The sequence below is a fragment of the Protobothrops mucrosquamatus genome, unplaced genomic scaffold, assembly GCF_001527695.2.
Source record: "Protobothrops mucrosquamatus isolate PMUCROS unplaced genomic scaffold, P.Mucros_1.0 scaffold784, whole genome shotgun sequence".
Classification (NCBI taxonomy): Eukaryota; Metazoa; Chordata; class Lepidosauria; order Squamata; family Viperidae; genus Protobothrops; species Protobothrops mucrosquamatus.
Window position 1 is genome coordinate 216,735 of NW_015387052.1, and position 7,240 is coordinate 223,974.

The 7,240-nt window shown below is 38.1% G+C and overlaps 1 long non-coding RNA gene across 1 annotated transcript; it reads left to right on the top strand.

Annotated features, from left to right (window-relative positions):
* Positions 1-504: 504 nt before the first annotated feature.
* Positions 505-3,831, top strand: LOC107289923. Its single transcript, XR_001548939.1, has 2 exons — positions 505-618; positions 3,514-3,831. It is a non-coding gene; the product is annotated as an uncharacterized LOC107289923 (long non-coding RNA).
* The last annotated feature ends 3,409 nt before the right edge of the window (positions 3,832-7,240 follow it).

Below are 7,240 nucleotides of genomic sequence, written 5' to 3' on the forward strand. Positions count from 1 at the left end.
TCCACTGCTACCTGGCATCCATTAAAACTGATTTTAGAAGTTTGGGAGCCAATCATAAACAAGGATATCAAGATAGATCAGCAATTTTCTGACTCTGATATTTTGGACTTGAGCTGTCTCAGTTCCTTCTTATTGGCCATTCTAGCTGGGCATGATGGAAGCTTAATCTGTTCAGAATCCTATGGATTAGAGAAGTGGAAAATCTACTGCATTACAGAGGATTCTGAAATTTAATTCTAAATACTATTCAAGTGGAGAGAAAGTATGAGCAGATTTACAACATTAGTTTTTCACTTTATTGGAGCCTAAAATGTCTAAGTTAAAAAAAAAGATATTAGGTCATTTCCTTTACCACTCAGAATGTTGGATGTAATTCAGGAAGTCCTTTCCTCTTTTAGAGTTTTCCACAGCCACCCCACTCACCCAGGAAACAAAATAAAACAAGGTAGTTCATTGCTCCACTGTTATTCACTAGTTAAATCAGCTCCAGGGACTGTCTTACTTGGCACTTGTAGGGAGACAACACCCAAACCTGTAGGACAAGATCAGAGAGTTCTCAGTGTTTGTCAGCCTAGGCTTGAATGAAAGCAGGAGCAATTGAAAGGTCAAAAAGACCGGGTAAGCAAAATGTTAACTAGCATGTTAATAGGCAGCTAGGAAGACTGTTGGAGACTGCCTTAGATCTGAGGTCCCCAACCTTTTGAGCACTAGCGACCGGTTCCATGGAGAAAGGTTTTTCTGCGGACCGGAGGGGGCGTGGTTTTGTGTGCTGCCTGCATCCCAGAGATGGGGCTTTGCTTGTTTGTGTGGACTGGTTGCTGGCATGCCGCGGCCCGGTACCGGTCCACAGACCGGGAGTTGGGGACCCCTGCCTTAGATGAGCTTTTGTTAGGGGAAATGTGTTAAAGGCTCTTTTGGGGAAAGGCTAAAATGTGTAGGTAACTTGATGTCTTCCAGATGTTTTGGACTACCCTAGCCATAGTCATAGCTATTGAGTATACTTGCTGGTCATTCATATATCTTGGGGGAAAGTTGTTCAGTTAATTAATTTTTGATTGTGAACTGGCATGTCAAAGGAGCCATTCCAATGGTAAGTAGGACCAAGTCCATTTTGGAATTTGAAGGGGTTAAAGAGTGCTTTAAACATGTGCAAGGAACCATGTTCCTATTTTGCCTGTTCAAGGTCTCCTTCCCCCCCCCATGCAAAAATAGCCCAAATGTTTGTTTTACCAAATTTAGGAGGGTAGAGGAGAGCACAAAATGAATGCTGTCAGACTGCCATTTTGAAAGGTCTAAAGGTTTACAAAGGAAGAGGTCTTTCATTGGCATGGTGCATTAGTTCATTTCCTTCACAATGCTGTAAACCAGCTCTGAAGCATTTGGAGAGCCCTCTTTCCCCCTAAATTCTGCTCTGATGGCAGCGGGCTATACTGTAAATGCCTGGATGAAATAATAGCCACCTGGTATATTTCTCTTCTTCACCACTTCTACTATGGATGACACAGGCAAAGTGTTTTTATAAGAAAAGCAGAATGCAAACTGCAGATGTAACAAAAATAAAAGGACATATATAGGACCATACTTCTTACTTATCATCTCTTTTGATCCCTGTCCCAGAAAGACCCTGAATGTAGCATGCACAAAGAAACTGTTGTGAAAATGTGAATAAAGCCTTTGCTAACTTTGTATGGTCAAAATTTCTTAAAGCAGAATAAATAATTCCTTAATTCAATTACAATTTATTTGGCAATAGCTTTGTATTTATTAACCACCCCAGCTGTGCAACTCTGGATGCAAAAAGAACATCAGAAACAATCTATACCTTATAAAATAAGAGATGAAAACAAATATGCACAATGCACAAATTCATAGAGAGATTCCCACATCCAGTTAAATGGAGTGGGACACCAGATAAAATAGTGAGGTTTTTAATAATTTTCTGGAATATGGGAAAAGAAGATGCTATGTGGCAACCTATAAGTGTATGTTGCATAATATGTGGATCTCTATAAAGAAAGCCTGCTGTCTTGTCTAAGTCATATAAACGTTGCAAAGAGATCATATGAACCTCAGCAGGCCCTTTTGAACCAGTATTACTTAGTTACTAACCAGAGCCAATAGCATTGCATCCCACCGGTGCATAATAGCCTTGCCTCAGGGAAGTTTGCTGATTTAAAGATCAGTAGGACATGTACTTCAGTGTCAACTATAAAGAAGTGAAATCGAAAGATACATAAAATGGCAGGTCCGTCAATGAAAGGGCAATGTTACATCTTGCTTCTGATCCTCCCTCCTTCCCTCCCACTCTTTCCCTCTGTTTAAATTTTCTATGGCCCAATGAAGAATTAACACTAGCAGTAACACTGCCAGACAAACTGCTGTTGGTTAACACTCTGCAGATGCTTTTGAGGCAAACCAAACTGATACAAATTGATACAGGATGACATTCATTGGCATCCATGTTGGTTGGAAAATGAGCAGCCATCTGGGCCACTGTATTTATCTGATACATTTTTCTATGAAAGAGATCAACGGTAAAAGATTTAGAGAAAGAGAGAGAGGAAAAAAATGGCAATAGCTTTTATTTTCCATTTTAAAAAAAAGCTGGTGTGAAATTCTCCATGCATATTGCCTGCCCTGTACAGAAAACAGTATGCATATTATTATTCATTTTTCCTTAAATTCATATCATGATGTAATAATAATAATAATAAAGTTGGAAGGGACCTTGGAGGTCATCTAGTCTAACCCCCTGCTCAGGCAGGAAACCCTATACCATTTCAGACAAATGGCTGTCCAGTCTCTTCTTAAAAACTTCCAGTGTTGGAGGATTCACCACTTCTGGAGGCAGGTTGTTCCACTGATTAATTGTTCTAAATGTCAGGAAGTTTCTCCTTAGTTCTAGGTTGCTTCTCTCCTCCTCAAAGCTATAGGTCACATGTTACACAGGGGTATTGTCCAACTATTATGAATTCTTGTGCAATTATATAAATGTAATTAAGCACTATATTTACAAGTAGTCCTCAACTTAAAGTCATTCATTTAGTTTGAAGTTTGAAGTTACAATGGTGCTGAAAAAAGTGACTTATGACCATTTTTCACACTTATGACCACGTGATCAAAATTCGTGATCACGTGATCAAAATGCAGATGCTTGGCAATGGACTCGTATTTATGAGGGTTTCAATGTCCCAGGATCGTGTGATCCCCTTTTGCAACTTTCTGACAAGCAAATTCAATGGGAATCCAGATTCACTTAACAACTGCAGTGATTCACTTAACAACTGTGGCAGGAAAGGTTGCAAAATGGGGTAAAACTCACTTAACTGTCTTGCTTAGCAACAGAAATTTTAGGTTCAGTTGTGGTCGTAAGTCGAGAATTACCTGTACCACCGTCACTTATAGACTGGGAAACCTAGGCTGATTTCATTAACCAGGCAACTACTACATAGTATAGATCAATTTTTTCAATGGTTATTCACAGTAAATTAAATTTACTGGTTCTTTGTTCAGGCATTCTCCTGTTTCCAGCATGATCAAGAAGATGTTGAACCTGATAAAGAACCAATTAACCCGGAAAGGAAGGAAACTGCTCAGTTGATCCAGAAGAGGATCTCCTTCAATGATGAGTAGATACCAATGGAGAAGCTTTATCATTAGCCTTGCAACAACTATCTTCTAGAAAAACTGCAGAGCCTTGTTCCTGAAGAATATTGGTTTGGGTTCATTCATCTCAGATGGATCTCCAGAAAGAGAGAGCCTGGTTTTGCCACTTCTATTGGGACCTGTCACTTTGCTCTGTCCTGGTTCCATGAGTAAAACCATCAAGTCTTTCCTTTGTTTTCTGACATTTTCTTTAGCTCTCAAGCAGCTGTCTGTAAGGAAAGCAGCAGGATTCTCTTATAAGAGTTCCAAGCAGATCACTTGCAGAGGCCAGCTTTTGAAATGAGGCTGAAAGTTATGTGCAATTGAGGTTGACGTGGCCCAGGGCTGCATTTACTTACCCCTGACCTAGATAGCAATCTGAGCAATCACAAATATCACTTAGTTACAGTGTTCCCCAATATGGCAAGAAGATAAAGTGTATTTCTATTTATAGTCGTGATTTCTGAGTTTACACCAGTGTATGAGCATAATTTTGTATATGAGATGCCCTCATTTTCTTTTTTGTACACTTTGCGAGGTTTACAGAAGATTTTGTTTACGCAACATAACTCATCCAGTATTCCACTGTTCTGAAGTAAATACATTTGTGTGGAGAGTGACCATCTTTGTCAGATACTCACTTGCTATGAAGAAGGCTGCAAGACAATTTCTGCCAAAAAAAACAAAACACCCCAACCTGTTTTGCACACCTACACAAATTACAAATCAAGATTGGTGTCATTCACTTATCCCATCTTCTTTTTTTTCCCATGGGAAGAAGTGAAAAATTAAAATGAGCAGCAAGAGGAAATTTCTAGAGCAGCTCTATATTATACATCTACTCTAGGCTTTCATTTCTGTGCTAGTCACAGGAAAAGAAGAGTAATTCCCCTTTAACATTCTTGTCTCTATTCCAGCAATGCTACTGACTTAGATAGGCTAGTTTACTTCCAAATAACCCCCAAGTTGATTTGCATTAAACTACACCCCTCAGGCCCTGGAGCTGACTGATCCCCTTGCACAATGCCTAACTCCACCTATGATACAGTTACGCATATTATGAGAACTCTGCCAGAGAGCGAATGGGAGGGAGCAATCTGTCTAAAAGGAGGATGTAGCAATAATTTTGAAAAGAATATTAATTTAAGCAAAAGCCCAAAAGATGAAAGTATTTCCACACTAAAAGCAAGATTGCTCATTCTACCTTTTCCTCTCCCATCCTCTCTCTTCTTAGACACTGACAGTTCCCTATGGTTAAGGTAGAATTTACTACTTTAAAAGGACTGTGACTCACAGAGGCCAGGTGACAGTTGCTCTTTTTGGTGTTTAGAACTATAATTCTTCTCAATTATCAAAGACATAAATTACTATTATTTCCTTAGCCAAATCGAACATCTCCCTTAAACATGTGAAGGAAAAATTGCTGGTTGTCTAGTGAATTTTTCTCTTGGAAAAAAACCCTGCTTATTCTTAATATGCAAGTTCAATGAAAGTTCAAAAGTTTATTGGTACAAAACCTGCATTCTGTAATTTGCCTGCTAGTGTCTCTATCCATTATTGAAATATTCTGAATTGAGTAGACTTTCTGGGGGAAGGGGATTTGATCATCTTTGTAAAAGTAATAGCACAGCATATTTTCAGAGTGTGTGGCGGTGCCTATTGATCAGAATCCGACCACAGATGGTGTTAGCAGAAAGGAAGCTGGCAGTGGTACAAGATGTGCCAATCATGGGAACGGATTTTTGACTGTTGCAGGAAAATATTCTTTCAGACCAGCATAATTCCTCAAGGATCCGTCGCTTGAAGAATTCTGATCAGCCAGTATTATTTGGTGGGGATGGGGCGGGTGGTGGTGCCATGGCACAAAATTAAATATGATAACTAAAAAAACATTGTGGAATTCAATCTTGTTATCTATGTGGCTGCATTGCAAGACAATCAGTACAGTAATTCTAAAGTGGAAAGTACTTTACAAGCAAGATTAACTGATATAATAAAGGGTGGCCATGATTTAATTGTTTAATTGCAATGAGTTCTAAATTGCTACCTTAGAAGAGTGAGCAGAGCACAGCAGCCTATTAGTTTACATATCCATAACTCTGACACTGGAACTACTAAGCATCCTTAGCATTTGGAAATGTACCCATACAACTACTGAAAACTAGGATAGTAATTTTAGTAACAGAGTCATAGATATATTGAGTCTGTTTATTTCAGGACCAGGCTATTTGAAGAACCATCTTCTCTTTTATGAACCTACTTTTCTATTGAGTTCCTTTTTGAAAACTATCTACTAAGGCCAGAGAGAGGACCCTTAGCAACATTTGGTTGTTAGAATTCACTTCTGAGAGGAATGATCTGTAATGGGTAATCTTGTAGCTGCTTATGTCAACTGTTACCAGATTATTATTCTAACACTTTATTTTATTTTTAAATTGCTGCTGTTTTGTTTCTCTCCTTTCATCGCTTTATGGTGTTAAGTTTTGATAGTGGCTGTTTTGAGCAATTTACTAATCTATAGAATGATGGATAGAGAACATTGTCATAAAAAAGTTTTACTACTGGGAAGCAGATCAGCTTTTGAGTTGCGTGCAGAAATTGATGGATTTTTCATAGTTGTTACTTATGTGCTAGGATCTCCAAGCATTTCTTGGATGCATTAATGAAGACACCTCCCTAGAGAAGCAAATGCTGTCATATATGGATCTTGCCAGTGGAGAACTGGATATGTTGAGAGGGAAAACATCTCTAATTTTTTTTCGGGGGGGGGGGCAAGAGAAAATTAATTTGATTCATTTTGTTATTGTTAGTAAGGTCAGAGCTCAGACCTTGATGCAAGCTTGATGTCTTCTGTCAGACCTCACCCAGAAAAACCATTTACTGTAGTTATTGACACAGAATAAAGATCTCACTGTCATTTTAACAATGAAGATCTTGCACAATTAGTTCAGTGCCTTACAAAGACATTGGTACTAATAAAGAAGTGATGTGATAGGAATAAGGTTTCCTAAACTGTCCATTATATTTTAGACTAGATCAACTTTCTCAATCTCAGCAACTTTAAGATATGTGGGCTTCATGTCCTACAATTACCTAGCCAGCATGCTGAACACTGTTTTAGAGGATTCCTTTATAAAAGATTACTCTGACTGTTGTTAGGAATAAAATTAATAATTTAGAAATAAAATATGGTAGTGTTGTTTTCTTTGCCATATGAGCCCCCAAATAAGATTTTTCCCCATCTCCTGGATACCCTTCTAATCATTATTGCCAGAAATTAGTTTCTTCCCATTTTGAAGGTGGGAACATGTTAAACCTGGGATACAACAGGCTTGTATGTTTACAATTTGGTATGGTATAAAGGTAAATTATTAAATTACATTGAGGAACTCTATTTATTTATTTATTTATTTATTTATTTTATTAAATTTATATCCTGCCCTTCTCCTTGCGGATCAGGGCGGCTAACAATCGAGTAAAAATACACAAATAACATTACAAATTTAAAAATTGGTTAAAAAGGAAATATTTAAATTTAATCTAATTAAAATATAATTAAAACCCCTCTAAAAGTTTCCCCTAGGCCAGTCCCGCG